Here is a 24,523-nt window from a genome sequence, read left to right as displayed (position 1 = left end):
GAAATTTTAAGCGCAGCAGAGTAACCAGCTCACATACCTGTTAGCTCAGGTGAGTTTAAAAGGCTGCTGTTGATAACAAGGGCATTTGCTAAATAGATGGTGTGTGTGCAACAATATACTGAAAGGTCAATTATATTGTGCAGCTTATCTCACCACCTGTAGTTATTTAGGTGAAAGCTCCAAAATGCTTGCCTAATATGTCTGTTTATCCAAAAGGAAGTATAGAGGGAGAGCTAGATAGATAGCATTGCATTACATTACATTACATGGCAATGCAATGCACAGTTGCTGAAGTTGAACCAAAATGAGCTTGTCATCTGGCTTCTGCAACTTTTAACATGAAAAATCCAATGAGGAGAAGAAAAGCAAAGCCAAAGAGTCCATCCCAAAATCCGACAAACAAGCAAAATGAACAAAAAGCATTGAATTCAATTCTTTCTGATTTTAGAAACTGCATTAAAGAAGGGGTGCACCGGTCCTGGAGATACTGCAATACAGGTCAATGCGTGGAGTGGACAGAGCAAGCTCTTTTTCCATCTCCCTGTTCTAAAAATCCATTTAATATATGGTCCCCAGATAGGGGACGTATCAGATATTAAACTGATAAGAACAGATACTACACTTGATCTTAGCCAAAAGGCCGAGAAGCGATAACCAGAATTGGTTTCCGACTACGGTGCCACCCAAGGATTCTGAAAAGTCCATTTGTGGAGATGGCCACCTGGACTCCCGTTAAGAAGACATGCTGTCAACCTCTAGATCCCTCACATGCCTGCACTTTTCGGCTTGCTGCTGCTGCAATCCACGCGTTTTAGATCTGCATAACTCCACCTCTTTTAGCACAGTACCCTCAACCCCCGGCTGTTCCCACCCGCCTCAACACCGTTGGAAGGGAGGAGAACCAATTGAGGCGGGGGGGGGTGAAACGAGCAGCTGTCTACCCTTAGCAGGAGGGTTGCTGATTAATTACCTCTCCTGCTGCTGCTGCTGCTGGCTGTCCAGCAGCAGACTGAAGGTGGCTGCTGCTGTGCGCAGGTATATAAAGGCTCAGAGCCTATTATGACACGCGCAGCCAGCGTTCCATTGCCACATTCCGTCTACTGCAGGCGGGATACCTGGATGGCTGAATGTCACTGAGAAGCTCACAGAGACCGCCATAAGCAACAGTTTAAAAGAATGCCACAGACTAATCAACCAAACTTTTTGGGTTGGTTTCTCTTTTATAGTCTGCAGGCATTAAATGAAAGAAGTCAGTGTTCCAGCAGAGGGAGACAACGTTTCAGAAAAGGCATTGTAGCAAACCAAAAAAGAAATTTTAAGCGCAGCAGAGTAACCAGCTCACATACCTGTTAGCTCAGGTGAGTTTAAAAGGCTGCTGTTGATAACAAGGGCATTTGCTAAATAGATGGTGTGTGTGCAACAATATACTGAAAGGTCAATTATATTGTGCAGCTTATCTCACCACCTGTAGTTATTTAGGTGAAAGCTCCAAAATGCTTGCCTAATATGTCTGTTTATCCAAAAGGAAGTATAGAGGGAGAGCTAGATAGATAGCATTGCATTACATTACATTACATGGCAATGCAATGCACAGTTGCTGAAGTTGAACCAAAATGAGCTTGTCATCTGGCTTCTGCAACTTTTAACATGAAAAATCCAATGAGGAGAAGAAAAGCAAAGCCAAAGAGTCCATCCCAAAATCCGACAAACAAGCAAAATGAACAAAAAGCATTGAATTCAATTCTTTCTGATTTTAGAAACTGCATTAAAGAAGGGGTGCACCGGTCCTGGAGATACTGCAATACAGGTCAATGCGTGGAGTGGACAGAGCAAGCTCTTTTTCCATCTCCCTGTTCTAAAAATCCATTTAATATATGGTCCCCAGATAGGGGACGTATCAGATATTAAACTGATAAGAACAGATACTACACTTGATCTTAGCCAAAAGGCCGAGAAGCGATAACCAGAATTGGTTTCCGACTACGGTGCCACCCAAGGATTCTGAAAAGTCCATTTGTGGAGATGGCCACCTGGACTCCCGTTAAGAAGACATGCTGTCAACCTCTAGATCCCTCACATGCCTGCACTTTTCGGCTTGCTGCTGCTGCAATCCACGCGTTTTAGATCTGCATAACTCCACCTCTTTTAGCACAGTACCCTCAACCCCGGCTGTTCCCACCCGCCTCAACACCGTTGGAAGGGAGGAGAACCAATTAAGGCGGGGGGGGGGTGAAACGAGCAGCTGTCTACCCTTAGCAGGAGGGTTGCTGATTAATTACCTCTCCTGCTGCTGCTGCTGCTGGCTGTCCAGCAGCAGACTGAAGGTGGCTGCTGCTGTGCGCAGGTATATAAAGGCTCAGAGCCTATTATGACACGCGCAGCCAGCGTTCCATTGCCACATTCCGTCTACTGCAGGCGGGATACCTGGATGGCTGAATGTCACTGAGAAGCTCACAGAGACCGCCATAAGCAACAGTTTAAAAGAATGCCACAGACTAATCAACCAAACTTTTTGGGTTGGTTTCTCTTTTATAGTCTGCAGGCATTAAATGAAAGAAGTCAGTGTTCCAGCAGAGGGAGACAACGTTTCAGAAAAGGCATTGTAGCAAACCAAAAAAGAAATTTTAAGCGCAGCAGAGTAACCAGCTCACATACCTGTTAGCTCAGGTGAGTTTAAAAGGCTGCTGTTGATAACAAGGGCATTTGCTAAATAGATGGTGTGTGTGCAACAATATACTGAAAGGTCAATTATATTGTGCAGCTTATCTCACCACCTGTAGTTATTTAGGTGAAAGCTCCAAAATGCTTGCCTAATATGTCTGTTTATCCAAAAGGAAGTATAGAGGGAGAGCTAGATAGATAGCATTGCATTACATTACATTACATGGCAATGCAATGCACAGTTGCTGAAGTTGAACCAAAATGAGCTTGTCATCTGGCTTCTGCAACTTTTAACATGAAAAATCCAATGAGGAGAAGAAAAGCAAAGCCAAAGAGTCCATCCCAAAATCCGACAAACAAGCAAAATGAACAAAAAGCATTGAATTCAATTCTTTCTGATTTTAGAAACTGCATTAAAGAAGGGGTGCACCGGTCCTGGAGATACTGCAATACCAGGTCAATGCGTGGAGTGGACAGAGCAAGCTCTTTTTCCATCTCCCTGTTCTAAAAATCCATTTAATATATGGTCCCCAGATAGGGGACGTATCAGATATTAAACTGATAAGAACAGATACTACACTTGATCTTAGCCAAAAGGCCGAGAAGCGATAACCAGAATTGGTTTCCGACTACGGTGCCACCCAAGGATTCTGAAAAGTCCATTTGTGGAGATGGCCACCTGGACTCCCGTTAAGAAGACATGCTGTCAACCTCTAGATCCCTCACATGCCTGCACTTTTCGGCTTGCTGCTGCTGCAATCCACGCGTTTTAGATCTGCATAACTCCACCTCTTTTAGCACAGTACCCTCAACCCCCGGCTGTTCCCACCCGCCTCAACACCGTTGGAAGGGAGGAGAACCAATTAAGGCGGGGGGGGGGGTGGAACGAGCAGCTGTCTACCCTTAGCAGGAGGGTTGCTGATTAATTACCTCTCCTGCTGCTGCTGCTGCTGGCTGTCCAGCAGCAGACTGAAGGTGGCTGCTGCTGTGCGCAGGTATATAAAGGCTCAGAGCCTATTATGACACGCGCAGCCAGCGTTCCATTGCCACATTCCGTCTACTGCAGGCGGGATACCTGGATGGCTGAATGTCACTGAGAAGCTCACAGAGACCGCCATAAGCAACAGTTTAAAAGAATGCCACAGACTAATCAACCAAACTTTTTGGGTTGGTTTCTCTTTTATAGTCTGCAGGCATTAAATGAAAGAAGTCAGTGTTCCAGCAGAGGGAGACAACGTTTCAGAAAAGGCATTGTAGCAAACCAAAAAAGAAATTTTAAGCGCAGCAGAGTAACCAGCTCACATACCTGTTAGCTCAGGTGAGTTTAAAAGGCTGCTGTTGATAACAAGGGCATTTGCTAAATAGATGGTGTGTGTGCAACAATATACTGAAAGGTCAATTATATTGTGCAGCTTATCTCACCACCTGTAGTTATTTAGGTGAAAGCTCCAAAATGCTTGCCTAATATGTCTGTTTTTCCAAAAGGAAGTATAGAGGGAGAGCTAGATAGATAGCATTGCATTACATTACATTACATGGCAATGCAATGCACAGTTGCTGAAGTTGAACCAAAATGAGCTTGTCATCTGGCTTCTGCAACTTTTAACATGAAAAATCCAATGAGGAGAAGAAAAGCAAAGCCAAAGAGTCCATCCCAAAATCCGACAAACAAGCAAAATGAACAAAAAGCATTGAATTCAATTCTTTCTGATTTTAGAAACTGCATTAAAGAAGGGGTGCACCGGTCCTGGAGATACTGCAATACCAGGTCAATGCGTGGAGTGGACAGAGCAAGCTCTTTTTCCATCTCCCTGTTCTAAAAATCCATTTAATATATGGTCCCCAGATAGGGGACGTATCAGATATTAAACTGATAAGAACAGATACTTCACTTGATCTTAGCCAAAAGGCCGAGAAGCGATAACCAGAATTGGTTTCCGACTACGGTGCCACCCAAGGATTCTGAAAAGTCCATTTGTGGAGATGGCCACCTGGACTCCCGTTAAGAAGACATGCTGTCAACCTCTAGATCCCTCACATGCCTGCACTTTTCGGCTTGCTGCTGCTGCAATCCACGCGTTTTAGATCTGCATAACTCCACCTCTTTTAGCACAGTACCCTCAACCCCCGGCTGTTCCCACCCGCCTCAACACCGTTGGAAGGGAGGAGAACCAATTAAGGCGGGGGGGGGTGGAACGAGCAGCTGTCTACCCTTAGCAGGAGGGTTGCTGATTAATTACCTCTCCTGCTGCTGCTGCTGCTGGCTGTCCAGCAGCAGACTGAAGGTGGCTGCTGCTGTGCGCAGGTATATAAAGGCTCAGAGCCTATTATGACACGCGCAGCCAGCGTTCCATTGCCACATTCCGTCTACTGCAGGCGGGATACCTGGATGGCTGAATGTCACTGAGAAGCTCACAGAGACCGCCATAAGCAACAGTTTAAAAGAATGCCACAGACTAATCAACCAAACTTTTTGGGTTGGTTTCTCTTTTATAGTCTGCAGGCATTAAATGAAAGAAGTCAGTGTTCCAGCAGAGGGAGACAACGTTTCAGAAAAGGCATTGTAGCAAACCAAAAAAGAAATTTTAAGCGCAGCAGAGTAACCAGCTCACATACCTGTTAGCTCAGGTGAGTTTAAAAGGCTGCTGTTGATAACAAGGGCATTTGCTAAATAGATGGTGTGTGTGCAACAATATACTGAAAGGTCAATTATATTGTGCAGCTTATCTCACCACCTGTAGTTATTTAGGTGAAAGCTCCAAAATGCTTGCCTAATATGTCTGTTTATCCAAAAGGAAGTATAGAGGGAGAGCTAGATAGATAGCATTGCATTACATTACATTACATGGCAATGCAATGCACAGTTGCTGAAGTTGAACCAAAATGAGCTTGTCATCTGTCTTCTGCAACTTTTAACATGAAAAATCCAATGAGGAGAAGAAAAGCAAAGCCAAAGAGTCCATCCCAAAATCCGACAAACAAGCAAAATGAACAAAAAGCATTGAATTCAATTCTTTCTGATTTTAGAAACTGCATTAAAGAAGGGGTGCACCGGTCCTGGAGATACTGCAATACCAGGTCAATGCGTGGAGTGGACAGAGCAAGCTCTTTTTCCATCTCCCTGTTCTAAAAATCCATTTAATATATGGTCCCCAGATAGGGGACGTATCAGATATTAAACTGATAAGAACAGATACTACACTTGATCTTAGCCAAAAGGCCGAGAAGCGATAACCAGAATTGGTTTCCGACTACGGTGCCACCCAAGGATTCTGAAAAGTCCATTTGTGGAGATGGCCACCTGGACTCCCGTTAAGAAGACATGCTGTCAACCTCTAGATCCCTCACATGCCTGCACTTTTCGGCTTGCTGCTGCTGCAATCCACGCGTTTTAGATCTGCATAACTCCACCTCTTTTAGCACAGTACCCTCAACCCCCGGCTGTTCCCACCTGCCTCAACACCGTTGGAAGGGAGGAGAACCAATTAAGGCGGGGGGGGGGTGGAACGAGCAGCTGTCTACCCTTAGCAGGAGGGTTGCTGATTAATTACCTCTCCTGCTGCTGCTGCTGCTGGCTGTCCAGCAGCAGACTGAAGGTGGCTGCTGCTGTGCGCAGGTATATAAAGGCTCAGTGCCTATTATGACACGCGCAGCCAGCGTTCCATTGCCACATTCCGTCTACTGCAGGCGGGATACCTGGATGGCTGAATGTCACTGAGAAGCTCACAGAGACCGCCATAAGCAACAGTTTAAAAGAATGCCACAGACTAATCAACCAAACTTTTTGGGTTGGTTTCTCTTTTATAGTCTGCAGGCATTAAATGAAAGAAGTCAGTGTTCCAGCAGAGGGAGACAACGTTTCAGAAAAGGCATTGTAGCAAACCAAAAAAGAAATTTTAAGCGCAGCAGAGTAACCAGCTCACATACCTGTTAGCTCAGGTGAGTTTAAAAGGCTGCTGTTGATAACAAGGGCATTTGCTAAATAGATGGTGTGTGTGCAACAATATACTGAAAGGTCAATTATATTGTGCAGCTTATCTCACCACCTGTAGTTATTTAGGTGAAAGCTCCAAAATGCTTGCCTAATATGTCTGTTTATCCAAAAGGAAGTATAGAGGGAGAGCTAGATAGATAGCATTGCATTACATTACATTACATGGCAATGCAATGCACAGTTGCTGAAGTTGAACCAAAATGAGCTTGTCATCTGGCTTCTGCAACTTTTAACATGAAAAATCCAATGAGGAGAAGAAAAGCAAAGCCAAAGAGTCCATCCCAAAATCCGACAAACAAGCAAAATGAACAAAAAGCATTGAATTCAATTCTTTCTGATTTTAGAAACTGCATTAAAGAAGGGGTGCACCGGTCCTGGAGATACTGCAATACCAGGTCAATGCGTGGAGTGGACAGAGCAAGCTCTTTTTCCATCTCCCTGTTCTAAAAATTCATTTAATATATGGTCCCCAGATAGGGGACGTATCAGATATTAAACTGATAAGAACAGATACTACACTTGATCTTAGCCAAAAGGCCGAGAAGCGATAACCAGAATTGGTTTCCGACTACGGTGCCACCCAAGGATTCTGAAAAGTCCATTTGTGGAGATGGCCACCTGGACTCCCGTTAAGAAGACATGCTGTCAACCTCTAGATCCCTCACATGCCTGCACTTTTCGGCTTGCTGCTGCTGCAATCCACGCGTTTTAGATCTGCATAACTCCACCTCTTTTTGCACAGTACCCTCAACCCCCGGCTGTTCCCACCCGCCTCAACACCGTTGGAAGGGAGGAGAACCAATTAAGGCGGGGGGGGGTGGAACGAGCAGCTGTCTACCCTTAGCAGGAGGGTTGCTGATTAATTACCTCTCCTGCTGCTGCTGCTGCTGGCTGTCCAGCAGCAGACTGAAGGTGGCTGCTGCTGTGCGCAGGTATATAAAGGCTCAGAGCCTATTATGACACGCGCAGCCAGCGTTCCATTGCCACATTCCGTCTACTGCAGGCGGGATACCTGGATGGCTGAATGTCACTGAGAAGCTCACAGAGACCGCCATAAGCAACAGTTTAAAAGAATGCCACAGACTAATCAACCAAACTTTTTGGGTTGGTTTCTCTTTTATAGTCTGCAGGCATTAAATGAAAGAAGTCAGTGTTCCAGCAGAGGGAGACAACGTTTCAGAAAAGGCATTGTAGCAAACCAAAAAAGAAATTTTAAGCGCAGCAGAGTAACCAGCTCACATACCTGTTAGCTCAGGTGAGTTTAAAAGGCTGCTGTTGATAACAAGGGCATTTGCTAAATAGATGGTGTGTGTGCAACAATATACTGAAAGGTCAATTATATTGTGCAGCTTATCTCACCACCTGTAGTTATTTAGGTGAAAGCTCCAAAATGCTTGCCTAATATGTCTGTTTATCCAAAAGGAAGTATAGAGGGAGAGCTAGATAGATAGCATTGCATTACATTACGTTACATGGCAATGCAATGCACAGTTGCTGAAGTTGAACCAAAATGAGCTTGTCATCTGGCTTCTGCAACTTTTAACATGAAAAATCCAATGAGGAGAAGAAAAGCAAAGCCAAAGAGTCCATCCCAAAATCCGACAAACAAGCAAAATGAACAAAAAGCATTGAATTCAATTCTTTCTGATTTTAGAAACTGCATTAAAGAAGGGGTGCACCGGTCCTGGAGATACTGCAATACCAGGTCAATGCGTGGAGTGGACAGAGCAAGCTCTTTTTCCATCTCCCTGTTCTAAAAATCCATTTAATATATGGTCCCCAGATAGGGGACGTATCAGATATTAAACTGATAAGAACAGATACTACACTTGATCTTAGCCAAAAGGCCGAGAAGCGATAACCAGAATTGGTTTCCGACTACGGTGCCACCCAAGGATTCTGAAAAGTCCATTTGTGGAGATGGCCACCTGGACTCCCGTTAAGAAGACATGCTGTCAACCTCTAGATCCCTCACATGCCTGCACTTTTCGGCTTGCTGCTGCTGCAATCCACGCGTTTTAGATCTGCATAACTCCACCTCTTTTAGCACAGTACCCTCAACCCCCGGCTGTTCCCACCCGCCTCAACACCGTTGGAAGGGAGGAGAACCAATTAAGGCGGGGGGGGGGTGGAACGAGCAGCTGTCTATGTGACACCCCAGGGGTCTGGTTGCCACAGTAACGTAATGTTATGTCTGAGAGCAGGTGGGAGGTCCTTTAGTCAGGGATCCTGTGCATGCCACACCTCCTGCCCTGTCTTGGGAGGGGAAGAACTTCCCCTATAAAAACCTGGGGCTGAGGCAGGGTGAGTGAGTAGAAGAAGAGAAGAAGTAGAGACAGCATAGGAAGAAACAGCAGTTACAAGGAGTCAGGGGCTGGCGGCTGCAGAGTTCGCCCTGACTAAGAAGGCTTTTTACCGGACCCGGAGTCCGAGGCTGTGGGGACTAATTCCTACCCAGCAGCAGAATCCGTCAGGCAGGGGATTTCAGGTCCTCTGGCCCAGAAGCCCGAAGGCACGGTCACACGCGTGGGACCAGCACCGCCATCGTGGAGCGGAAGCCATTAGAAGGCCCCGAGTCACCGGCCATACGGGTGAGCACCACACGGTACACTCAGGGACGTGGGCTACTTACATCAGCTCCTAGCAAGGTAGCCAGAAGAGTACAGTCAGTTTGGGAGGCCTACAACTACGCCTGGCCAGGGGAGATCCCATCTGCTCAAGGACTGACCAGGCCCCATCCGCTAGCAAGTACTCCAGGAGGGTCTTTTGTTGTTACCAGTAAAGACCCTGAACTACACCGTACCGTCTCTGAGTGGCTCCTGCTACCCCCATCATCCACGTCGGCTGCCCTGAGGCCATACCCCTCCCATTGGGGGTTATACTATCACGCTGCACAATCCCACCATCGGCCTCAGCGGTCTGCCCTGCAGCAGCAGCCCCCTGGCTGCACTCAACGGGTGGCGTAGTCATCAACCATTTACTACTAATGGACTGCCGTCTAGTTTGACTCCCTGGGCACGGACCGGGTCACCGCCACGAGACTACAACCCTCCACAGATCCGGCTCCGGGTAAGCTCCCGCATGCGCAGCGCAGCGCGACACAGGCCCAGGGGCGCGTCAACTTTGGCGTAGTCGGCAGGATTTCGTGCCCGCAACCACCGGGTACTGCGTGCCTGAAAAAGAGACTTTTCAAACTTACCAGTGGTGAAGATTCCCGCCATCCGGCGCCATCTTCAGCCTTCTTCCCGCCATCGGTGAAGTTTCCCGCCATCCGGCGCCATCTTCGGCCTTCTTCCCGCCATCCGTGGAGTTTTCCCGCCGTTGGACGCCATCTTGAGGACGCCGCGCGGGAAGAAGAGGGGCGTGGACTCCGAAAGCGCGCGAGAACTGAAGCCCCGCCTCACGTCCGGACGTTGCGTAAGGTCCTGAAAGGAGCCCAGCAGACGCCGACGTCACAGGAGCGCGACGGAAGGTCCTCAACCCTGACGATCCACTGCGGAGCCGCGGCCTACGGAAGAGGATCATCGCAAGGTAGGCCACGGTCCACTATGGGGGAGGAAGATGTCGGATACGGAGGAGAGCTTCACTACCTCGACCCCCGCCAGCGCCACCGCTGCTGCAGTTATGCCCTTCACCATGCCATATATCCCGGGAGCAGCTTGGCTACCCCAGTACTCAGGGGAGTCACATACCCTGCATGACTTTAGAGAAAAGCTGGATAGCCTCTTCCAGGTGTACCCCCTCACAGAAGAGCAAAAAGTGAGCATCCTGGTGGCCCAACTAACCGGGGCAGCCAAAAGAGAAGTAAAATCTTGGCCACCTGGGAGGAGGACTGTCGCAGAGATACTAACCCGGCTGAGGGACACCTTCGATACCCGCACCTCAGCCGAGATCAAGCTTAGATTCTACGGGTGCAAGCAGCGAGCGCATGAGAGTATAAGGGACTATGCACTAAACCTACAAGAGGCCCTGAGGGCCATAAAGCAGACCGACCCTGATGGGGTGGGAAACGAGGACAGGCTGTTGACTGAACAATTTATAGAGGGTTTATATTGCAATGCCCACCGAACCCAGTTGCGGGCAATGGCCTTACAGGATCCCCATCTGGACTTTGCACAGTTCAAGGATAGAGCTATCCGGGTGCTCCGAGAACCAGCACCGGGTGGCGTTGTGACCCACAGGCGCCCAGCTATCACTTACCACCAGGAGGCGGCGCCCTTGTCGGCAGGGCCTGTGGGAGCTCATGCGCAGGCTTTGGACAATGACCCGGCTCCAGACCTACACCATCAGATCCAAGAGCTAGTTAAGAGCGTTGCTGCGCTAACCCGAACTGTGCAGTCTTTACAGGTTTCCACCCCAGGGAAGATCCAGCTGGCATCCGGACCGGAGGACATCCCGTGGCGTCGACCAAGGAGGACCCCACTGGCCAGAGGAAGACCCAGTGACCGATACAGCGAGGACGGACGACCCATCTGCCGCCGCTGCAATCAACCCGGACATATGGAAAGGTACTGTTCTTTAAACGGGCACAACCTGGGGTAGAGGGCCAACCCCCAGGAAAAAGATCACCAGGCCCATCGAACTGGCGCGACAGATATGTGGGAGGACGTCCAGTCTTGCCTGTGGTACTGGATGGCATTCCCATGAGTGCCCTACTGGATACCGGGTCACAGGTCACCACCATCCCGTACGTGCTCTTCAAGCAGTACTGGAATGACTCGGATATTACCCGCTACCCTGACGACGACTTGAGTATCATCGCCAGCAATGGCCAGCCCGTGCCACAGATCGGATTTAAAGAGGTGACCCTCAAAATCGGTAGAGTCGAACTGGCCGCACAGGGACTGATCATTGTAGATATTGATAAACATGAGAGTCACCCAAAAATAACTCTAGGAACTAACGTAATTGAAAATTGTCTTGCAGAGGTGATTTTCCTTTTACAGCAGGTTGCCAAGAACGCCAGCTCCGGCGAGCAGCGGGTGCTCCAGAAAGAGATCCGGGCACTGATGCAACGGCAACAAGTGGAACTCTCCGGCGGTGAGATTGGTAGCGTAAGAATGTGTGACCCTTTTCCTATTGCCATGCCCCCAAAAAGTGAAATGATGATTTGGTGCCGGGCAGCTATTGGTCTGAGAGGTAGAGATTACCAGGCAATGGTAGAACCAGTTTACTCAGACAGTAGGCCCACCATTTTGACAGCACGGGGGGTGGTCAATGTACGCCATGGGAGGGTGCCCGTTCGCATAATAAATATCGGGGAGAGGGAAGTGTACCTGCCCCGGTATGCCACGCTAGCCAAATTATATACCACTAATCAAAATTCTATACAATCTGTGGAACCCTTGCCTCCATCTCACCCGGAGGAAGGTAACGGCTCTAAGAAAGACATGGAGGACTGGTGTCAGCAACTACATCTGGGTACTGACTCCACTCCCTCACATCAGAAACAAGGAGTCTATCGGGTGGTTCAAGAGTATGAGAGAGTGTTTAGTAAACACCCGTTAGACTTCGGGCGAGTCAAGGGGGTAGAACACCGCATCCCCACGGGAGATCATCCTCCCATAAAAGAGAGGTATCGACCCGTACCCCCTGCACATTACCAACACGCCAAGGGGATGCTTAGAGACATGAAGGAGGCTGGGGTAATCCGGGATAGCTGTAGCCCCTGGGCAGCCCCACTAGTTTTAGTCAAAAAGAAAGACAACACCATGAGGATGTGTGTAGATTACCGGAAAATCAACCGTATCACACACAAGGATGCGTACCCCTTACCAAGGATAGAGGAGTCATTGGCTGCTTTAAGATCTGCTAACTTCTTCTCTACCTTGGATCTCACTAGCGGGTACTGGCAGGTTCCTGTAGCAGAGGCGGACCGGGAGAAGACCGCATTCACCACCCCGATGGGACTTAGCAAGTTCACCTGCATGCCGTTCGGACTCTGCAACGCCCCAGGAACCTTCCAACGATTAATGGAGTGCTGTCTGGGCCACAGAAACTTCGAGACGGTCCTGTTGTACCTGGACGATGTCATCGTATACTCCAAAACTTATGAGGACCACCTGAAACACCTGGCGGAGGTGTTCGAAGCTCTGGCGAGTTACGGCCTAAAGGTGAAACCCTCCAAGTGTCACCTCCTGAAACCAAAGGTGCAATACCTGGGACACGTGGTGAGCGCTGACGGAGTGGCTCCCGACCCCGATAAGATCACCGCAATTAAGGGATGGCCAAGCCCCTCCAGCGTAAAAGAAGTGCGGCAGTTCCTAGGGTTGGTAGGCTACTACCGAAGGTTTTTTCCCGGTTTCACCAAAAAGGCAGCGCCTATGCAGGACCTCCTGATAGGCCAGTCCCGGAAGGCCAAGAACCAGAAGCCGCCCTTCAAATGGGAAGAGCTAGAAGAAGAGTCCTTCCGCCAGCTGAAGATGGCCCTCACGGGGGATGAAATCTTGGCGTACCCGGACTATAGCCAGCCCTTCATCCTCTACACCGACGCCAGTAACATCGGGCTAGGAGCCGTACTGTCCCAGATTCAGCAGGGGAGAGAACGAGTAATCTCCTATGCCAGCCGAAAACTGCGACCCACCGAAAGGAACCCCGAGAATTACAGCTCATTTAAGCTAGAGTTCCTGGCCGTGGTATGGGCAGTCACCGAGCGCTTTAGGCATTACCTCGCTTCTTCCCGGTTCACCGTATACACGGATAACAACCCGTTGACACACCTGGACACGGCAAGACTCGGTGCCCTGGAGCAGAGGTGGATGGCCCGTCTGTCCAACTACGAGTTCACAATCAAATACCGGGCAGGACGCTCCAATACTAACGCGGACGCCCTGTCCAGGATGCCCAACCTGCCGGACGAAGGAGAAGATCCGGAGGGACTGGAAGAAGTTGAACTCCCTGCGTTCCACCGTCATGGGACTATCCAGTATTCCCACCGGGTAAGGGGTAAGCAGGCTGCTACGTTGAACCCCTTACCCCACTACAACTGGGCGGAAACGCAAGACAGCGACCCTGCCGTCCGACTGGTGAAGGAGATGCTGACTCGGCCGGAGGCTCGCCTTGAACCAGACGCTCCGGAGGAAGCCAAACAACTATGGGCGGAGAAGAGTCGACTATTCCTTTACAAGGGGAAGTTGTGCCGCAGAATGGTCAACTCCCGGACGCATGAACTACTCTGGCAAGTAGTGGTGCCCCGAAGAGACGCAGCCATGGTGATGGAGGCATACCACGACGGAGCTGGACACTTCGGGTGGAAAAAGCTGGAGTTCCTGCTGCGCGAGCGGTTCCACTGGGTAGGCATGAGGGGAACCATCGAGAAGTGGTGCAGAGACTGTGGCCCGTGCAATCTGAGAAGGAAGGACCGGGCCAGCCAGAAGACTCCCCTGCAGTCCATCGTCACCCGGCAACCGTTGGAACTGGTAGCCTTGGATCATGTAAAACTGACCCCAAGCAGAAGTGGCTACGTCTACGCGTTAACCATCGTGGATCATTACTCCCGGTTCTTGGTTGTCGTCCCCGTCAAGGACTTAACGGCTCAAACAGCAGCTAGAGCCTTCCAGCAGCACTTCTGCCGTCCACACGGGTACCCGGACCAAGTGCTGACGGACCAGGGAACTGCCTTTGAAGCGGAGGTCTTCCAGGAATTCTGCAATCTGTATGGCTGCCGGAAGATAAGGACGACACCCTACCATCCGCAAACTAATGGACTTTGTGAAAAAATGAACCAGGTGGTAATGGATCTTCTAAAAACATTGCCCCTGGAAGAACGCAGTCTGTGGCCTGAGAAGTTGCCCGATCTGGTGGACCTATACAACCACATCCCGGTAGGTTCCACCAACTGTACCCCGGCTTACCTAATGAGGGCAAGACCTGGTAAGTTACCTGTTGACCTGGAAATGGGAGTCCTGACACCCGAGGACACTTCACCAGAAACAGACTGGGACACAGAGAGGCAGCAGCAGTACCGGAGAGTACAGGAGAGCGTGGAGCGAAGTCTCTGTCAGGCTAGGGAAAAACAAGAGAAGACATACAACCAGTATGCTCCCGCTGTTCCCCTGGTACCCGGAGAGCAGGTCTTGAAGAGGAAGAGACGGCTCCACAAGTTGGACGACCAGTGGGAGAAGGACCCGTACACCGTACTGCCCTCAAGCCACGAAAACCCGAAGGTCTGTACCATCAGTAAAGACGGAGGGGAAACCACAGCCATTGTATCCCGGGACCACCTGAAGAAGTGTCCCGAACAACTGAGGAACCCTGAAGAGGAACAAGAAGACCATCGACCCCTGGAAGAAAGGGAAGATATGGTTAGTACCGTGCTCGGGGACTTCCCTCGGTCTTGGAATCAAGTCAATGGTGCAGTTGTGGTACCCGTACTCACCTTCCTCCAACCATCATCCCAAGAACCTACGGAGCAACGGGTAGAGCTGGAAGAACAGCCGGTCCGGGAGGCAGAAGACTCCACACTAGCAGAACAGGAGAATCAACCCTCTGCTTATAGTGAGCCTGCCGTACCCCTAGTGAGACAAAGAGCCGGTAGACAGCTGCCCAGTTTACCCTTGACAGCTCCTACACCCTGTAGTTCAGGGCCAGACAGTCAGCTCCGTAGGTCCACTAGGGCCACTAGAGGCCAGTTACCCGCACGTTGGAGGATCTAAATGTTTAAGCTATTTTATAATGTTTACCTGTCTATAGTTGCTTGTGTGTAATTTTGTATTTCTAGTTGTTTTTAGGAATCCTTGGTGGATTTACCGGGAATCCTTGTATATAGTTGGAGCGTAACCCAGGATGGACTAAAGACTGTCAAGGACTCGGGGTAGAACAGACCCCTACCTGGTTACGTCTCCCTGTGTTGGTGAAATGGACACCTTGCTTTCTTCAGAGACTGCACCCGGTTGCGGACACGCCGTAACCATCTTTATATGTTTTCTTATTGTATTATTAATGTTTTGCCTTGTTATGTTTTCTAAATGTGTTTAGTCCCGGAGTACTAAATTTTACTAGGGGGGAATGTGACACCCCAGGGGTCTGGTTGCCACAGTAACGTAATGTTATGTCTGAGAGCAGGTGGGAGGTCCTTTAGTCAGGGATCCTGTGCATGCCACACCTCCTGCCCAGTCTTGGGAGGGGAAGAACTTCCCCTATAAAAACCTGGGGCTGAGGCAGGGTGAGTGAGTAGAAGAAGAGAAGAAGTAGAGACAGCATAGGAAGAAACAGCAGTTACAAGGAGTCAGGGGCTGGCAGCTGCAGAGTTCGCCCTGACTAAGAAGGCTTTTTACCGGACCCGGAGTCCGAGGCTGTGGGGACTAATTCCTACCCAGCAGCAGAATCCGTCAGGCAGGGGATTTCAGGTCCTCTGGCCCAGAAGCCCGAAGGCACGGTCATACGCGTGGGACCAGCACCGCCATCGTGGAGCGGAAGCCATTAGAAGGCCCCGAGTCACCGGCCATACGGGTGAGCACCACATGGTACACTCAGGGACGTGGGCTACTTACATCAGCTCCTAGCAAGGTAGCCAGAAGAGTACAGTCAGTTTGGGAGGCCTACAACTACGCCTGGCCAGGGGAGATCCCATCTGCTCAAGGACTGACCAGGCCCCATCCGCTAGCAAGTACTCCGGGAGGGTCTTTTGTTGTTACCAGTAAAGACCCTGAACTACACCGTACCGTCTCTGAGTGGTTCCTGCTACCCCCATCATCCACGTCGGCTGCCCTGAGGCCATACCCCTCCCGTTGGGGGTTATACTATCACGCTGCACAATCCCACCATCGGCCTCAGCGGTCTGCCCTGCAGCAGCAGCCCCCTGGCTGCACTCAACGGGTGGCGTAGTCATCAACCATTTACTACTAATGGACTGCCGTCTAGTTTGACTCCCTGGGCACGGACCGGGTCACCGCCACGAGACTACAACCCTCCACAGATCCGGCTCCGGGTAAGCTCCCGCATGCGCAGCGCAGCGCGACACAGGCCCAGGGGCGCGTCATCTACCCTTAGCAGGAGGGTTGCTGATTAATTACCTCTCCTGCTGCTGCTGCTGCTGGCTGTCCAGCAGCAGACTGAAGGTGGCTGCTGCTGTGCGCAGGTATATAAAGGCTCAGAGCCTATTATGACATGCGCAGCCAGCGTTCCATTGCCATATTCCGTCTACTGCAGGCGGGATACCTGGATGGCTGAATGTCACTGAGAAGCTCACAGAGACCGCCATAAGCAACAGTTTAAAAGAATGCCACAGACTAATCAACCAAACTTTTTGGGTTGGTTTCTCTTTTATAGTCTGCAGGCATTAAATGAAAGAAGTCAGTGTTCCAGCAGAGGGAGACAACGTTTCAGAAAAGGCATTGTAGCAAACCAAAAAAGAAATTTTAAGCGCAGCAGAGTAACCAGCTCACATACCTGTTAGCTCAGGTGAGTTTAAAAGGCTGCTGTTGATAACAAGGGCATTTGCTAAATAGATGGTGTGTGTGCAACAATATACTGAAAGGTCAATTATATTGTGCAGCTTATCTCACCACCTGTAGTTATTTAGGTGAAAGCTCCAAAATGCTTGCCTAATATGTCTGTTTATCCAAAAGGAAGTATAGAGGGAGAGCTAGATAGATAGCATTGCATTACATTACATTACATGGCAATGCAATGCACAGTTGCTGAAGTTGAACCAAAATGAGCTTGTCATCTGGCTTCTGCAACTTTTAACATGAAAAATCCAATGAGGAGAAGAAAAGCAAAGCCAAAGAGTCCATCCCAAAATCCGACAAACAAGCAAAATGAACAAAAAGCATTGAATTCAATTCTTTCTGATTTTAGAAACTGCATTAAAGAAGGGGTGCACCGGTCCTGGAGATACTGCAATACCAGGTCAATGCGTGGAGTGGACAGAGCAAGCTCTTTTTCCATCTCCCTGTTCTAAAAATCCATTTAATATATGGTCCCCAGATAGGGGACGTATCAGATATTAAACTGATAAGAACAGATACTACACTTGATCTTAGCCAAAAGGCCGAGAAGCGATAACCAGAATTGGTTTCCGACTACGGTGCCACCCAAGGATTCTGAAAAGTCCATTTGTGGAGATGGCCACCTGGACTCCCGTTAAGAAGACATGCTGTCAACCTCTAGATCCCTCACATGCCTGCACTTTTCGGCTTGCTGCTGCTGCAATCCACGCGTTTTAGATCTGCATAACTCCACCTCTTTTAGCACAGTACCCTCAACCCCCGGCTGTTCCCACCCGCCTCAACACCGTTGGAAGGGAGGAGAACCAATTAAGGCGGGGGGGGGGTGGAACGAGTAGCTGTCTACCCTTAGCAGGAGGGTTGCTGATTAATTACCTCTCCTGCTGCTGCTGCTGCTGGCTGTCCAGCAGCAGACTGAAGGTGGCTGCTGCTGTGCGCAGGTATATAAAGGCTCAGAGCCTATTATGACACGCGCAGCCAGCGTTCCATTGCCACATTCCGTCTACTGCAGGCGGGATACCTGGATGGCTGAATGTCACTGAGAAGCTCACAGAGACCGCCATAAGCAACAGTTTAAAAGAATGCCACAGACTAATCAACCGAACTTTTTGGGTTGGTTTCTCTTTTATAGTCTGCAGGCATTAAATGAAAGAAGTCAGTGTTCCAGCAGAGGGAGACAACGTTTCAGAAAAGGCATTGTAGCAAACCAAAAAAGAAATTTTAAGCGCAGCAGAGTAACCAGCTCACATACCTGTTAGCTCAGGTGAGTTTAAAAGGCTGCTGTTGATAACAAGGGCATTTGCTAAATAGATGGTGTGTGTGCAACAATATACTGAAAGGTCAATTATATTGTGCAGCTTATCTCACCACCTGTAGTTATTTAGGTGAAAGCTCCAAAATGCTTACCTAATATGTCTGTTTATCCAAAAGGAAGTATAGAGGGAGAGCTAGATAGATAGCATTGCATTACATTACATTACATGGCAATGCAATGCACAGTTGCTGAAGTTGAACCAAAATGAGCTTGTCATCTGTCTTCTGCAACTTTTAACATGAAAAATCCAATGAGTAGAAGAAAAGCAAAGCCAAAGAGTCCATCCCAAAATCCGACAAACAAGCAAAATGAACAAAAAGCATTGAATTCAATTCTTTCTGATTTTAGAAACTGCATTAAAGAAGGGGTGCACCGGTCCTGGAGATACTGCAATACCAGGTCAATGCGTGGAGTGGACAGAGCAAGCTCTTTTTCCATCTCCCTGTTCTAAAAATCCATTTAATATATGGTCCCCGGATAGGGGACGTATCAGATATTAAACTGATAAGAACAGATACTACACTTGATCTTAGCCAAAAGGCCGAGAAGCGATAACCACAATTGGTTTCCGACTACGGTGCCACCCAAGGATTCTGAAAAGTCCATTTGTGGAGATGGCCACCTGGACTCCCGTTAAGAAGACATGCTGTCAACCTCTAGATCCCTCACATGCCTGCACTTTTCGGCTTGCTGCTGCTGCAATCCACGCGTTTTAGATCTGCATAACTCCACCTCTTTTAGCACAGTACCCTCAACCCCCGGCTGTTCCCACCCGCCTCAACACTGTTGGAAGGGAGGAGAACCAATTAAGGAGGGGGGGGGGGGTGGAACGAGCAGCTGTCTACCCTTAGCAGGAGGGTTGCTGATTAATTACCTCTCCTGCTGCTGCTGCTGCTGGCTGTCCAGCAGCAGACTGAAGGTGGCTGCTGCTGTGCGCAGGTATATAAAGGCTCAGAGCCTATTATGACACGCGCAGCCAGCGTTCCATTGCCACATTCCGTCTACTGCAGGCGGGATACCTGGATGGCTGAATGTCACTGAGAAGCTCACAGAGACCGCCATAAGCAACAGTTTAAAAGAATGCCACAGACTAATCAACCAAACTTTTTGGGTTGGTTTCTCTTTTATAGTCTGCAGGCATTAAATGAAAGAAGTCAGTGTTCCAGCAGAGGGAGACAACGTTTCAGAAAAGGCATTGTAGCAAACCAAAAAAGAAATTTTAAGCGCAGCAGAGTAACCAGCTCACATACCTGTTAGCTCAGGTGAGTTTAAAAGGCTGCTGTTGATAACAAGGGCATTTGCTAAATAGATGGTGTGTGTGCAACAATATACTGAAAGGTCAATTATATTGTGCAGCTTATCTCACCACCTGTAGTTATTTAGGTGAAAGCTCCAAAATGCTTGCCTAATATGTCTGTTTATCCAAAAGGAAGTATAGAGGGAGAGCTAGATAGATAGCATTGCATTACATTACATTACATGGCAATGCAGTGCACAGTTGCTGAAGTTGAACCAAAATGAGCTTGTCATCTGGCTTCTGCAACTTTTAACATGAAAAATCCAATGAGGAGAAGAAAAGCAAAGCCAAAGAGTCCATCCCAAAATCCGACAAACAAGCAAAATGAACAAAAAGCATTGAATTCAATTCTTTCTGATTTTAGAAACTGCATTAAAGAAGGGGTGCACCGGTCCTGGAGATACTGCAATACCAGGTCAATGCGTGGAGTGGACAGAGCAAGCTCTTTTTCCATCTCCCTGTTCTAAAAATCCATTTTATATATGGTCCCCAGATAGGGGACGTATCAGATATTAAACTGATAAGAACAGATACTACACTTGATCTTAGCCAAAAGGCCGAGAAGCGATAACCAGAATTGGTTTCCGACTACGGTGCCACCCAAGGATTCTGAAAAGTCCATTTGTGGAGATGGCCACCTGGACTCCCGTTAAGAAGACATGCTGTCAACCTCTAGATCCCTCACATGCCTGCACTTTTCGGCTTGCTGCTGCTGCAATCCACGCGTTTTAGATCTGCATAACTCCACCTCTTTTAGCACAGTACCCTCAACCCCCGGCTGTTCCCACCCGCCTCAACACCGTTGGAAGGGAGGAGAACCAATTAAGGCGGGGGGGGGTGGAACGAGCAGCTGTCTAAGCTTAGCAGGAGGGTTGCTGATTAATTACCTCTCCTGCGGCTGCTGCTGGCTGTCCAGCAGCAGACTGAAGGTGGCTGCTGCTGTGCGCAGGTATATAAAGGCTCAGAGCCTATTATGACACGCACAGCCAGCGTTCCATTGCCACATTCCGTCTACTGCAGGCGGGATACCTGGATGGCTGAATGTCACTGAGAAGCTCACAGAGACCGCCATAAGCAACAGTTTAAAAGAATGCCACAGACTAATCAACCAAACTTTTTGGGTTGGTTTCTCTTTTATAGTCTGCAGGCATTAAATGAAAGAAGTCAGTGTTCCAGCAGAGGGAGACAACGTTTCAGAAAAGGCATTGTAGCAAACCAAAAAAGAAATTTTAAGCGCAGCAGAGTAACCAGCTCACATACCTGTTAGCTCAGGTGAGTTTAAAAGGCTGCTGTTGATAACAAGGGCATTTGCTAAATAAATGGTGTGTGTGCAACAATATACTGAAAGGTCAATTATATTGTGCAGCTTATCTCACCACCTGTAGTTATTTAGGTGAAAGCTCCAAAATGCTTGCCTAATATGTCTGTTTATCCAAAAGGAAGTATAGAGGGAGAGCTAGATAGATAGCATTGCATTACATTACATTACATGGCAATGCAATGCACAGTTGCTGAAGTTGAACCAAAATGAGCTTGTCATCTGGCTTCTGCAACTTTTAACATGAAAAATCCAATGAGGAGAAGAAAAGCAAAGCCAAAGAGTCCATCCCAAAATCCGACAAACAAGCAAAATGAACAAAAAGCATTGAATTCAATTCTTTCTGATTTTAGAAACTGCATTAAAGAAGGGGTGCACCGGTCCTGGAGATACTGCAATACCAGGTCAATGCGTGGAGTGGACAGAGCAAGCTCTTTTTCCATCTCCCTGTTCTAAAAATCCATTTAATATATGGTCCCCAGATAGGGGACGTACCAGATATTAAACTGATAAGAACAGATACTACACTTGATCTTAGCCAAAAGGCCGAGAAGCGATAACCAGAATTGGTTTCCGACTACGGTGCCACCCAAGGATTCTGAAAAGTCCATTTGTGGAGATGGCCACCTGGACTCCCGTTAAGAAGACATGCTGTCAACCTCTAGATCCCTCACATGCCTGCACTTTTCGGCTTGCTGCTGCTGCAATCCACGCGTTTTAGATCTGCATAACTCCACCTCTTTTAGCACAGTACCCTCAACCCCCGGCTGTTCCCACCCGCCTCAACACCGTTGGAAGGGAGGAGAAACAATTAAGGCGGGGGGGGGGGGTGGAACGAGCAGCTGTCTACCCTTAGCAGGAGGGTTGCTGATTAATTACCTCTCCTGCTGCTGCTGCTGCTGGCTGTCCAGCAGCAGACTGAAGGTGGCTGCTGCTGTGCGCAGGTATATAAAGGCTCAGAGCCTATTATGACACGCGCAGCCAGCGTTCCATTGCCACATTCCGTCTACTGCAGGCGGGATACCTGGATGGCTGAATGTCACTGAGAAGCTCACAGAGACCGCCATAAGCAACAGTTTAAAAGAATGCCACAGACTAATCAACCAAACTTTTTGGGTTGGTTTCTCTTTTATAGTCTGCAGGCATTAAATGAAAGAAGTCAGTGTTCCAGCAGAGGGAGACAACGTTTCAGAAAAGGCATTGTAGCAAACCAAAAAAGAAATTTTAAGCGCAGCAGAGTAACCAGCTCACATACCTGTTAGCTCAGGTGAGTTTAAAAGGCTGCTGTTGATAACAAGGGCATTTGCTAAATAGATGGTGTGTGTGCAACAATATACTGAAAGGTCAATTATATTGTGCAGCTTATCTCACCACCTGTAGTTATTTAGGTGAAAGCTCCAAAATGCTTGCCTAATATGTCTGTTTATCCAAAAGGAAGTATAGAGGGAGAGCTAGATAGATAGCATTGCATTACATTACATTACATGGCAATGCAATGCACAGTTGCTGAAGTTGAACCAAAATGAGCTTGTCATCTGGCTTCTGCAACTTTTAACATGAAAAATCCAATGAGGAGAAGAAAAGCAAAGCCAAAGAGTCCATCCCAAAATCCGACAAACAAGCAAAATGAACAAAAAGCATTGAATTCAATTCTTTCTGATTTTAGAAACTGCATTAAAGAAGGGGTGCACCGGCCCTGGAGATACTGCAATACCAGGTCAATGCGTGGAGTGGACAGAGCAAGCTCTTTTTCCATCTCCCTGTTCTAAAAATCCATTTAATATATGGTCCCCAGATAGGGGACGTATCAGATATTAAACTGATAAGAACAGATACTACACTTGATCTTAGCCAAAAGGCCGAGAAGCGATAACCAGAATTGGTTTCCGACTACGGTGCCACCCAAGGATTCTGAAAAGTCCATTTGTGGAGATGGCCACCTGGACTCCCGTTAAGAAGACATGCTGTCAACCTCTAGATCCCTCACATGCCTGCACTTTTCGGCTTGCTGCTGCTGCAATCCACGCGTTTTAGATCTGCATAACTCCACCTCTTTTAGCACAGTACCCTCAACCCCCGGCTGTTCCCACCCGCCTCAACACCGTTGGAAGGGAGGAGAACCAATTAAGGCGGGGGGGGGGGGGGTGGAACGAGCAGCTGTCTACCCTTAGCAGGAGGGTTGCTGATTAATTACCTCTCCTGCTGCTGCTGCTGCTGGCTGTCCAGCAGCAGACTGAAGGTGGCTGCTGCTGTGCGCAGGTATATAAAGGCTCAGAGCCTATTATGACACGCGCAGCCAGCGTTCCATTGCCACATTCCGTCTACTGCAGGCGGGATACCTGGATGGCTGAATGTCACTGAGAAGCTCACAGAGACCGCCATAAGCAACAGTTTAAAAGAATGCCACAGACTAATCAACCAAACTTTTTGGGTTGGTTTCTCTTTTATAGTCTGCAGGCATTAAATGAAAGAAGTCAGTGTTCCAGCAGAGGGAGACAACGTTTCAGAAAAGGCATTGTAGCAAACCAAAAAAGAAATTTTAAGCGCAGCAGAGTAACCAGCTCACATACCTGTTAGCTCAGGTGAGTTTAAAAGGCTGCTGTTGATAACAAGGGCATTTGCTAAATAGATGGTGTGTGTGCAACAATATACTGAAAGGTCAATTATATTGTGCAGCTTATCTCATCACCTGTAGTTATTTAGGTGAAAGCTCCAAAATGCTTGCCTAATATGTCTGTTTATCCAAAAGGAAGTATAGAGGGAGAGCTAGATAGATAGCATTGCATTACATTACATTACATGGCAATGCAATGCACAGTTGCTGAAGTTGAACCAAAATGAGCTTGTCATCTGGCTTCTGCAACTTTTAACATGAAAAATCCAATGAGGAGAAGAAAAGCAAAGCCAAAGAGTCCATCCCAAAATCCGACAAACAAGCAAAATGAACAAAAAGCATTGAATTCAATTCTTTCTGATTTTAGAAACTGCATTAAAGAAGGGGTGCACCGGTCCTGGAGATACTGCAATACCAGGTCAATGCGTGGAGTGGACAGAGCAAGCTCTTTTTCCATCTCCCTGTTCTAAAAATCCATTTAATATATGGTCCCCAGATAGGGGACGTATCAGATATTAAACTGATAAGAACAGATACTACACTTGATCTTAGCCAAAAGGCCGAGAAGCGATAACCAGAATTGGTTTCCGACTACGGTGCCACCCAAGGATTCTGAAAAGTCCATTTGTGGAGATGGCCACCTGGACTCCCGTTAAGAAGACATGCTGTCAACCTCTAGATCCCTCACATGCCTGCACTTTTCGGCTTGCTGCTGCTGCAATCCACGCGTTTTAGATCTGCATAACTCCACCTCTTTTAGCACAGTACCCTCAACCCCCGGCTGTTCCCACCCGCCTCAACACCGTTGGAAGGGAGGAGAACCAATTAAGGCGGGGGGGGGTGGAACGAGCAGCTGTCTACCCTTAGCAGGAGGGT

At 48.3% G+C, this 24,523-nt stretch overlaps 13 non-coding genes across 13 annotated transcripts; all 13 read right to left on the bottom strand.

Annotated features, from left to right (window-relative positions):
* Window positions 1–462: 462 nt before the first annotated feature.
* Window positions 463–652, bottom strand: LOC141232453 (U2 spliceosomal RNA). Its single transcript, XR_012298704.1, has one exon. It is a non-coding gene; the product is annotated as a U2 spliceosomal RNA (small nuclear RNA).
* A 1,119-nt stretch (window positions 653–1,771) lies between these two features.
* Window positions 1,772–1,961, bottom strand: LOC141232451 (U2 spliceosomal RNA). Its single transcript, XR_012298702.1, has one exon. It is a non-coding gene; the product is annotated as a U2 spliceosomal RNA (small nuclear RNA).
* A 1,119-nt stretch (window positions 1,962–3,080) lies between these two features.
* LOC141232924 (U2 spliceosomal RNA) lies at window positions 3,081–3,271 on the bottom strand. The gene has a single exon (XR_012299096.1). It is a non-coding gene; the product is annotated as a U2 spliceosomal RNA (small nuclear RNA).
* A 1,121-nt stretch (window positions 3,272–4,392) lies between these two features.
* Window positions 4,393–4,583, bottom strand: LOC141232413 (U2 spliceosomal RNA). The gene has a single exon (XR_012298664.1). It is a non-coding gene; the product is annotated as a U2 spliceosomal RNA (small nuclear RNA).
* A 1,119-nt stretch (window positions 4,584–5,702) lies between these two features.
* Window positions 5,703–5,893, bottom strand: LOC141232923 (U2 spliceosomal RNA). Its single transcript, XR_012299095.1, has one exon. It is a non-coding gene; the product is annotated as a U2 spliceosomal RNA (small nuclear RNA).
* A 1,120-nt stretch (window positions 5,894–7,013) lies between these two features.
* LOC141232614 (U2 spliceosomal RNA) lies at window positions 7,014–7,204 on the bottom strand. The gene has a single exon (XR_012298799.1). It is a non-coding gene; the product is annotated as a U2 spliceosomal RNA (small nuclear RNA).
* A 1,119-nt stretch (window positions 7,205–8,323) lies between these two features.
* Window positions 8,324–8,514, bottom strand: LOC141232922 (U2 spliceosomal RNA). The gene has a single exon (XR_012299094.1). It is a non-coding gene; the product is annotated as a U2 spliceosomal RNA (small nuclear RNA).
* An 8,955-nt stretch (window positions 8,515–17,469) lies between these two features.
* On the bottom strand, window positions 17,470–17,660 carry LOC141232921 (U2 spliceosomal RNA). Its single transcript, XR_012299093.1, has one exon. It is a non-coding gene; the product is annotated as a U2 spliceosomal RNA (small nuclear RNA).
* A 1,120-nt stretch (window positions 17,661–18,780) lies between these two features.
* LOC141233076 (U2 spliceosomal RNA) lies at window positions 18,781–18,971 on the bottom strand. Its single transcript, XR_012299241.1, has one exon. It is a non-coding gene; the product is annotated as a U2 spliceosomal RNA (small nuclear RNA).
* A 1,122-nt stretch (window positions 18,972–20,093) lies between these two features.
* On the bottom strand, window positions 20,094–20,284 carry LOC141233101 (U2 spliceosomal RNA). Its single transcript, XR_012299265.1, has one exon. It is a non-coding gene; the product is annotated as a U2 spliceosomal RNA (small nuclear RNA).
* Window positions 20,285–21,400: 1,116 nt separating this feature from the next.
* Window positions 21,401–21,591, bottom strand: LOC141232387 (U2 spliceosomal RNA). Its single transcript, XR_012298639.1, has one exon. It is a non-coding gene; the product is annotated as a U2 spliceosomal RNA (small nuclear RNA).
* A 1,122-nt stretch (window positions 21,592–22,713) lies between these two features.
* Window positions 22,714–22,904, bottom strand: LOC141233077 (U2 spliceosomal RNA). The gene has a single exon (XR_012299242.1). It is a non-coding gene; the product is annotated as a U2 spliceosomal RNA (small nuclear RNA).
* A 1,124-nt stretch (window positions 22,905–24,028) lies between these two features.
* Window positions 24,029–24,219, bottom strand: LOC141232920 (U2 spliceosomal RNA). The gene has a single exon (XR_012299092.1). It is a non-coding gene; the product is annotated as a U2 spliceosomal RNA (small nuclear RNA).
* Between the last annotated feature and the right edge of the window lie 304 nt (window positions 24,220–24,523).

The sequence above is a fragment of the Phyllobates terribilis genome, unplaced genomic scaffold (assembly GCF_046119375.1).
Source record: "Phyllobates terribilis strain yellow unplaced genomic scaffold, ASM4611937v1 Scaffold_540__1_contigs__length_1147954, whole genome shotgun sequence".
NCBI lineage: Eukaryota > Metazoa > Chordata > Amphibia > Anura > Dendrobatidae > Phyllobates > Phyllobates terribilis.
Note: the sequence above shows the minus strand (reverse complement) of the source record. Positions and strands in the feature narration are given on the sequence as shown.